Below are 10,265 nucleotides of genomic sequence, written 5' to 3'. Positions count from 1 at the left end.
TGTTTTGTAAAATTGACGCACCACAGAGAGGCGTGTTGTGAACGACCATGCCAAATTAGAATGATTAAAAAATTGGCAAGTATAAAATAAGCCTTTGAAATTGTGAAAAATCCAACCGTTGTCTCCGCGTTTGAACATTGTGGGCGTGTCCGCTAAATGTGTGAAACAAAACAATAGCCTGCTTAAAAATGGATGATACTTTCTTTGGCATCTATTTTATGCTTACATATCCTACCATTTTTCAGCCACGAAAGTATAACTGCTAAAAGCTTCTCATGGCTGGTTTTGTCGACAAGACGTGCTAGCCACCAGCTAGCTTGAAAGCTAACAGGGGCACCACAAATCAAATGTTTATGAAACACGCAGCACACGTGTAGCTCAGTTATATACCAACAATTCTTGGCATCCGCCTGAATATCATATCATAACACTTGGGAATTCAAATAATGTCATTGAGTTGTTCTTGTGGCATCCATTGAAGATGTATTTTTCAGGGTGCAGCTAGCTAGCTAGCTAACGGCACGCTGTAGTAGGGATTGAACCATTGTCAACTTTACCACACCACACGGTTGAAGCTTGAAGCTAATTAATCGGCAATCACGTGTAACACTAGGGGTGTTAAAAAAAAAAATCAGCAATATATCGCGATATGAGAGCGCACAATTCTTCAATGGATTCGATATGCCGCTGAATCTATATTTAAAAATAATTTTTTTATGGAAATATTTAACAAAACATCGTACTTAGGGTTAGGGTTTACACGTTAAGCATGGAAGAATGTTATGCTAATGGAAAGCCTTAATATTTTATTTCAATGCCGTTCAAACATGAAACAGATTGTTTGTTAAATACAGTGGCTCACAGTTATAAGCCTAAAGTTTCAGATAAATAAATACATTTTGATTCAAATCTTACAGTGTACATGTACAAGTTTACTGATTTGAGTTTAAAAAAATCGCAATTATCAATTTATAGATATGTATAGGGATTAATCAGTATCTAATCGAATCGTGACCTATGACTCGTGAAACAGGTACTAGGCAATTCACACCCCTAGTAACAACATGGACGCCTCCTGAAATCAAAATGGTAGCAAGTTTTCGCAACAAATATTAAACTGCTAAAAATTAGACTGATAGCTACAAAATAGTTTCCCCTAACCCCTCTTCAGATACAAAGTGCTCATCTGGAAAGGCTAATGCTAATGCTAGCTGATGAGCAGCCTTAAATACTCAAATTCACCAAAGCTCGCATGTAACAATAAAAAAGGCAGACAATATTCTGTGGTGTTCGACCAACAACCTCTTTATTGTCAAAATAAACGGTGGATTTATAAATATACCTCCACAAATTAGTACTATGCATATTTCTCTGTCTTTTGGTTGTAATTTTCAGCAGTCATCTTGCATGCAGTTGCTAACAGGAAGAAGAAAAAAAAGGTAAATGAGTTGAAGTGGTCTCGACTACCGTCACGTTTGTTTGCGTTGACAACCAAGATCAAATGTGAAGTTGATAAGCTCTATGCGAGAGAGCCACTGATGTGACCAAAGTTATTTTATAGTCAGACTCGTGCCTGAGCCGAAGTGCATCATTGGGCACCATTTCAGCCATGGCCCAAAAAGTTAAGGAAACCTGAAACAGTGAAAAATTGTTTAAAGCTGTATTTATTTTCCACAACTGAGTACTATACAGTTCTTCGTCTTTTTGCTGTTCATTTCAGCAATTATCTTCAAACATGATGTACAGTATTTAGAAACAAATCTCTGAATCCACTTGACGGGTTCTTTTAAAGTGCGTATACAAACCAGTTCAATAATGCATTTCGCTTCTTGGCAAAAAAAAAGAAGAAAAAAAGGCTTCATATTCCTCACGTGTTTCAAGATGGCCGCCCTGCATTCACGCCTGACGCGATGCACGGCAAAGATAAGCTGAAGCCGTCATCTTCCCCCTACGTGTTTGTTATTCCCCAACCTGCAGTCGGTCGCACACGGGGACGAGGAGCTTAGCAGTGACAGCCCCAAATCCCTCTTTGCCTCATACTGTTGATTTCTGGATTAAGGCGGGAAGATTTGCGACACCTCAATGTTACAATGTGCATCTTTTCATGCATCTCGACATTGGAATTGGGAGCGCAGATTTTTTTGGGCGATGGGACGTGTGAGGTTTAAGGTGCAAAATACAGCAAGGCTGATTATGCGAATAAGAGTTCTTGAAAAGCGTCTGAATGTGCTGCAAATGTGCACTCGCATTGTTTGGACAGATTTTGGATGCCGCAGAGAAGGTGTGGTGCCTTTCCATTCCGCACAGATGAATCCTCCCTTGTTTTTTTTGTTTTCGTTTTAATTGTCCACTTTTCATTTGTCCTCATATTTGGTCCCTCCTGTTGTTATCTAACGTTGTTTTGACGGCACCAGCTTCCACATTCCTCCGTTCTGAATCGGACGTGCCCTGCTAGGCCGCGGGAAGAATTTGCTTCCACGTTATTGTCCGCTCATATTTCATTCATGCGACGACAGAGGCAAATAAATTAAACGCCTTTGTGCCTTTACTACATTATTGTGTCTGGTCGCAGGGGGCGGAATTGATTTAATGATACATTAAACATGTCCAAATGTCATCGGATTGCATCGAAATGAGCCATTTGGGGAGATTTGACTGCGAGTGTGTGTGTGTGTGTGTGTGTGTGTGTGTGTGTGTGTGTGTGTGTGTGTGTGTGTGTGTGTGTGTGTGTGTGTGTGTGTGTGTGTGTGTGTGTGTGTGTGTGTGTGTGTGTGTGTGTGTGTGTGTGTGTGTGTGTGTCTAATTTCTTACCAGGGGTTTGCTGCGGGCTTATTTTACATTTGCTGAGGCATTAATTTCTGCAGGGCAATTAATTAGGATGGAGAAATCATGGCCGTCGCGAGCAATCCAGGCGCGGGAATGTATGTGCGCTCATTATTATGGCAAAACACATGTTATGTGTTGGAAGAGCAGTAATATTTGTTTGAATTATTAAACATATTAAAGCTGCATGTATCTGCACTCACACACATACACACACTGTATCCTCGCACGCACACTGCTAGTTGGCAGAGTGTTAATTGTGTTGGGCCTCAGGGTAAAAAAAAAGAAAAAAAGAAGCGTCTCAGCAAAGGCAGCAAGTGTCTTGGTGACGATGTTGCAGTGTTAAAAGCCTTCTGTTGTTTCCTTCTTCTCTCACATAATTATGACATTGATTCCTTTTTGGCAATGTTCTCGTTGTACCCCCGCGCCCTCCCCTAAGGCGAATCCCACTGGGCGTTGTTTTCATAGTTATATGACTGTTAATTGCTAATGAGGACGCTGTAGCAAAAAACCTCTGCGCAGGAGTAAGAAGTAATAATTAAAAGCAGAGGTGTTGAAAGAGAATGTCAACATCTGACATCAACAACAGACTGGTTTGAGTTCACTAACATGACGCTGGCTTTGTCGTCATCTGTGCGCTCGGAAGTGGCGCCGTTTCATATCGAAAACTTCCATTCAAACGTCATAAATCTGTACGATTGTGTACATTGCTTTGGAAGAGGGAGAATAGTCTTTGTCGTTGCCACGGCAACAGCGGATCTTTCAGCGTTCTATAACAGTGGTTCTCAAACTTCTTACACCATGTAACGCCTCAAAAAATACTTGCATACAGTTTGAACATAATGCAATTAAAAATAGAATGAGTCAACTCAAATGTATAGCACAAAATACAATAATAATAATTTATCTTAAAAATAAATCTATGTACCCTGTATTGTGTTTCAAAATATGATGCAACAGTAGTTATCAAATGAACTGCACTGGATTCAATAAAAGTTTGATTTGAACATTAACACTTCATTCAAATATGGAAAAATGCTTAAATACTAAAAATACTTCATCGTGATTCAATTCGAATGTATTTACCATAAAATATAATAAAAGCATAGTGTTTTTTTTTGGGGGGGGGGGGGTGGAGACTTGGTAGTAGGATAGCCTTCAGTCATTCTTTGCAGTACTGGAATTTTATTTTGGTTCATGTAGTCTTATCAAATCTGTATCAGTAATTAGTTTAGATGAAAGAACACCTTCTACATACTCATATTACTATAACTGATAACTAATCATCCTTAATGTAATGTCATTGGAAGTTACTTCTCTAATTTTCTATTACCGCTCCTTAATTTCTCTGTACATAACGCATGAATCCAAATAACAAGATTTGGACTTCTGACGGCCTTGACGGTGTTTGGCGCAGATCCCAATTAGGATGGCCCCGCCCTCTGAAAAGTTATTGCTTCTAATGGGTGCCATTGACACTTTGATTTGTACATGTAATTAGTGTCATTCATGCGGAGAACTGGCTCCTGAAGGACAAATGACTCGGTGTTTTCCTCTGGAAAACCTTCTCACGTGTGTCACATGCACATTTACTTGCCCACCAATAAATTGTGTCATGATGATTTTTGTGGTTGGCAGTTTGCAAATATTCTCATACATAATCACGGCAAGTTGTTAGTCACATGCTACACGCACACACTTTGAAAGCGATGAAGACCGAGGAAGTGTATTTAGAGCATTTTAGGTCACTGTGGTTACTTGCGTTTCCTGTTTTTAACGCGTGATTTACAGTACCATGCAAGGGTCTGAGTTCACCGCTAGCTCTGTTGTTATAATATATATATATATATATATATATATATATATATATATATATATATATATATATATATATATATATATATATATATATATATATATATATATATATGTGTGTGTGTTTGTGTGTGACCGGCTGTGGCAAAAGGGTTGCATGTGCCAAAAAATCACAATTGAGATATTCATATATTCGAGTTCTGCTCTTAATTCCCTTTAAAATGATATATAATACATGGACGTAGCTTAAAATTTGACAAAGCAGTTTTAATGTTGGAAGGTTGAAATCCCTAGTTTTGAGAAAAAACGGGTTTAAAGCTTTGGTACTTGCATCTTTCAAATGTCCATAGCGACCAGTACCTTAGGAAAAAGATATTAACCTGACATTTTCAGGAACTGTTAAAATATCAGTGGAATGTCAATTCCATTAGCAGGTAAGGCCATCATCCGAGATTTGAACCCTTTAAAAGTTTTGGTGGTTTGACCTCTCAACAGATGACATCAGCCTCAACTTTGAAGATCACATTCAATTTACAGTTCATCTTCTGAGGCATCAGCCAAAGTTTGGTTATTTTATTGTAGCTCCTTTTGGTATGTCCTTATTTAAATGAGGTCATAATCCAATTTGGATTAATAATTTTGTGTGAATTAAAAGATTATTTGCAATTTGGTGTGGCCTGTGACAAGTGTATTGATCACAGCATGGATGTTATGTCTCAAATCAAATGCTTTTGATCACATAAAGGAAAGTATTTAGTGGGTTTATGATTAAATTCGCTCAGTTCAAGAGGGTATGATGCAACGGGTTTGTCGTTGTCATTTTATAGTTTGCTAAAACCTCCCATGTCACAGTTAGACAAATTTCTATTTTTAACAAATGTATACTATTGATAGTCCATGCATGTGGTTGTTATGCTTCCAAATGTGGAATTTTCTTTGAAGATTTATCTCAAAGACGATTTGATACGCATCTCGACGTATTTTAAAGTGGAATGGTTTGATTCAATGCACTTGCATATTCTAAATCAAAGCTGATTTTTAAATTCAAATTGTTATTTATTATTTATTTTTGCTACACTCCCAGTATATATGTGCATATTCACGCATGCACAAAAGTGCCGTAACTACTTCATGTGACAATTCAAACTGGGGAAAGGGGGGTACTAATTGACATGACAAATATTGTTTATTTTGCAATATTTGTTGTGATATTCGTCAGGCTATATTCTAATAGAAACACTGAGAAATAATACCAGATATAGTGGTAATGACCTGACCAAGCTAATGATGGCCCAAGACTCAGAATTTCATGCCTCAATTATGTGGATTGTCTAAATAGCTGACATGAGCAAAAATAAATGAAAAGGCCAAAGATTTTCATTTGCACTTGCCTCGTCCTCTTATCTCTTTCCGTTTTCCTGACGCAGGGCCGTGCTAAAATGAGAACGAATATGAAATAACAAATGCAGTACATGTGGAGAATTTGTATCGTAAATGTTATTTCTACGTGCGTGGCCGAGCATACGCCCGATTGAGTTTGCTGGCATTTAAACTGTCGATTGCTTGAGTGGCATGTGCATGTGGCCACATTTGAACCTGCACTTCTGCCTCATTAGGCCGCCTCCGTTGCCATGGCTGTCTATTAGAGCAACGCAGATTAAAGTCTCATTTACATGTGAAAGGAGGCGCGGGGCGGCCAGAGACGTGGCGTGAGAGTGCGACGCCACTCCAGCGCGCGAGTGCAGTGCGCTGGAGTGTGTTGTGCGGAAGGGGAAGGGGTCAGATAGGGCGCAGGCAAATGTTTGCAGAAGCTTTGGCCAACATTTTGGCCATTTATGTGCAATGGAGTGGAGTGGAGAGATCTGCTCCGTTCCCATATGAGGACACGGTCTGCTTCTGCTTCAGCCCCCCCCTTACTTCTATTTGATGAAAAAGGCCTTTGCAGTTTTGGAGTGCCTGCCACATCACATATCATGTTAATAATGAAAAAAGGGATCGAACCTAATGAGGTATTTTTATGCCACAAGTTCCGTGAAATACACAATAGGTGAATGAGTGACCTTTATATATATGTATGTATGTATATATATATATATTAGGGGTGTGAATCTATAAATTGATTATTGCGATTTTTTTAAAAGTCAAATTTAGAAAATACTCATCAGTAAACTGTAAGATTTGTATGAAAATGTATTTATTTATCTGAAAATTCAGGTTGCAGTCAGTTTCATGTCTGAACAGCACTGAAATAAAATATTAAGGCTTAATGTTCCAATAATATGACATTCTTCCATGCTTATTGTGTGAATCCTAACCCTAAGTAAGACGTTTTGTTGAATATTCCCATAAAAAAATTGATGTTTAAAAATAGATTCGGCCGCATATCGAATTGATTCGAGATATAAATCGATATATAAATCGATATATATATATATGCAGGGGCAGACTTACTATGAGGGAAAAAATAACTGCCTGGGGCCCCAATAATTCTAGGAAAAAATGGGGAAAGCATTTAAATTATTATTATTATTATTATTATTATTATTATTATTATTATTGAGTATATATTATTTTGTTTTAGCCACACGTCAAACACATCAAAATGTTACTTCTCTAATGGCCTCTTCAAGCGCTTCCTTCTCCCTTGCCATGCAATGGACGAATTCATCCGACATGATTCAACAAGACGGTAGCAAAAATTAAATACAACTGTTGACTTGCCGTGAGGCAAATGAAGTATAAAAGGATAAGTAGAGGTGGAAATGCTTCATTTAAATGTATGCAAGTTGTGTTTTTGTTGCTTTGCGAGCGGCAAAGTACAGGCAGGCCAACATCCTGTCAGACCGAATGGTAAAAAAGAGAAGCTGGAAGGGAGAGAAGGAAAGCAGACTTGGAAAGAATCCTGTTTTTCTTCACGGCGAGTGTTTGCCGGCGTTTGGAAAAAGTGAAGTACGCTTGCTGCAGAAAGGAAATGCCGTCATCTCATGTTAGGGGGTTTGTGCAAGGTGCACGTAATCAGCTTTTTCATCAGGCGCCTTCTCTCGCTAAAGAAATAATATGTCGTCAAATAGCAGCTGCAATTCGATTTTGTATACCTGGATTGGAAAAAGTGGAGTACATTAGGTGGAATTTTTGTTGTTCACCTGCTTGAGTGGACGAGAGAAAGGCGGACCAGCCAAGACACTTTGGAATTTTTGTGTTGTGATCAGGGCTGGACTGGCCATCTGGCGTTTGGGCAGATGCCCGGTGGGCCGGCCTCTTTTGGGGCCGATGCAGTGCTTTTTAATGATTATTTTCCTACATTTTACCCTTAGAGACTGGCCCGCGATTAACCAGTCCGTTAATCCAGTTCGGATATAGATAGCAAACTGAAACATCATCAATAAGCATCAGTGGCGAAACTACATGTTAGGCAGGAGTCGGGCTGGGCCAGGCATGTGGGCAAAATGCCAGGGCCCATTTTTTTTGTGCCAGTCCAGCCTTGGTTGTGATAGCTAAAATTTGCCCTTCTAATGACAACACAATTTTAAACTCTGGACAATGAGCACCAAAGGATTACCTGCTCGTGAGGGTTGCTTTTTGTTGTTGTTGACTTTTTATGAATGGAAAAAATGAATGACATTTCATTTCAATTGGAAAATTGTTTGTTAAATGAGTGAATAGAGCTCCGTGCTACTTTGCACACTTTTTGTGACAGACAGTTAAGCTTGTCATGACATTTTTCTTATGTAGCTAAGCAGCAATTTGGCAGAGAGTAAACAATTCTTCAATAAATAGCCTTCAAGCGCTCCCAGTTGGTTTACTGACAAAATAAACGTAGAACAAAGAGAATTTCACATTGTGTGTTTGATCAAAAATACATAGCAATGACTGACTAAAGTCTACTAGCCTAATGCTAACACACAATGTAAAATGTCATAATCCGGTAGTTCTAAACTTCTATTTGACCAGACAGAGCATGCAACAATACTCACAGGCATATACAGTATATATATATATATACATATGTAACTCAAATTACTGCAGGTTAGTTGCAAAAGTCTTCTTCTGTGCTTCATTAACAAATCTATTTGGAGTAGGTCTCTCTGTATGTTTATACTGCTTCCTGGTGGCCGGGGAATGCATCAGAAAGTGGAATTATAGCATGGAATCATGATTGTTGAATTTGATACGTTGTATTGAATTAATGTATGCTATTACTGTACGCTTGTATTAAGCACGATACAATACAATGCTTTATTTTTTTTAAACAAAAAAAATATGCAACAGGAATGGATTATTGGCACTCGGGTTACTTTCTTTGCAGAAAGCTGATATGAAATACGAGTGTTTTGCACACAAGAAGTCAGCCTCCAAGCACGGGAACAAACTAATTAGCCGCTCTCATCTCCGTTTAGCAAAGCATAACGTACATTATGAATGAGAGCATGAGTTTGGTCTGATGTATGTTGTGTATCATGTTGGCATGATGAGCGCACGCAAGCGGCATATGAAAATCCTAATGGCCTCTCCCCACACGCAGCCTGCCGGCCATATTTTACATTCTCAAGTGTGAGCGCTACAGGCGGCAACACAGTGAGCTGGGAATCTTGTCTATGAATATTAATGCGTGCTACGGGGGAGGGAGGATCCTCCAAATCCTCTGCAGATAAAACCGAGAGGAACGAGAGATGATTACAAGCCAGCTCCCCCAAATTTCATTTTTCCCCTCAAGTGCATTTGAATGGGGATTGTCGCCCTCAACGCATCCACATGTGGATGCGAAGAATTCACTTTAATAAAGAGTCACATATTTTTTGGGTGGGGGGGGGGGGGAGAGGGTTGTCAAAGCCTTTGTCTTTGTAATGCGCCGTATGTATCACTGTCATTTAAACGCAGCGTGCGACAATGGAGGGCAACGCGAGATGGATGACACGCAGCGTCAAAATGGGAACGGCGCTCCTTCTCCAAATGTGCGTGATGGAAGAGGTCAGCCCTCAAAAGCCCCCGTGGGGATTTTTTTTTTAGACATGTGCCAGACGTGAAAACATGATCCGTAATGCGTTTATATGAAGACGTATGTGTGCTTTTGATGTTATTTTTAGATTAGAATCCAAACTAAGTTACCCCTCTGGGTTCGATGCTTGAACCACTTTAAGTGCGTTCATGCAAATGTAATAAAATTTCCCAAAGGGTGGGGATATTTGTCTGTTAGTCATTTCCAACTGCGGCTCTGTATATTTATCAATAATAATACAGTTTACATATATATTTTCCTTTTGGCAAGATCGTAACCACTTTGGAATTGGAAAATGGGAGAAGTAGGCCTAGATTTTATAATTCGTTGTTATTCATCGGCTTGAATTGTACTATTTGGGTAAAATAGGCTTTGTTCTAAAATTATTTTAATTTAATTTATCAATGTTTTGGACAAGAGAGCAATTTCATGTAATATTCTTAGTTTCCGAAAGAGGTGTTAGCGCTTTCACTGCCTGGGACGTATACTTATGTCCACTGTAATCCACTCGTTTACTACCACCGACAAAATACACTTGTCACGTATGAATCAAGTCGTTTCTCAACGAGTAGGCGTGGAAGAGGCTCTCCCCCAGCTTGTCTGTGAAATTCTGGTTTGTAAACCTCTACAA

This window comes from Leptonotus elevatus, chromosome 1 (assembly GCF_054856555.1).
Source record: "Leptonotus elevatus isolate MCC_2025b chromosome 1, RoL_Lele_1.0, whole genome shotgun sequence".
NCBI lineage: Eukaryota > Metazoa > Chordata > Actinopteri > Syngnathiformes > Syngnathidae > Leptonotus > Leptonotus elevatus.
The sequence above is the reverse complement of the archived record's forward strand: the minus strand, read 5'-3'. Positions refer to the sequence as shown.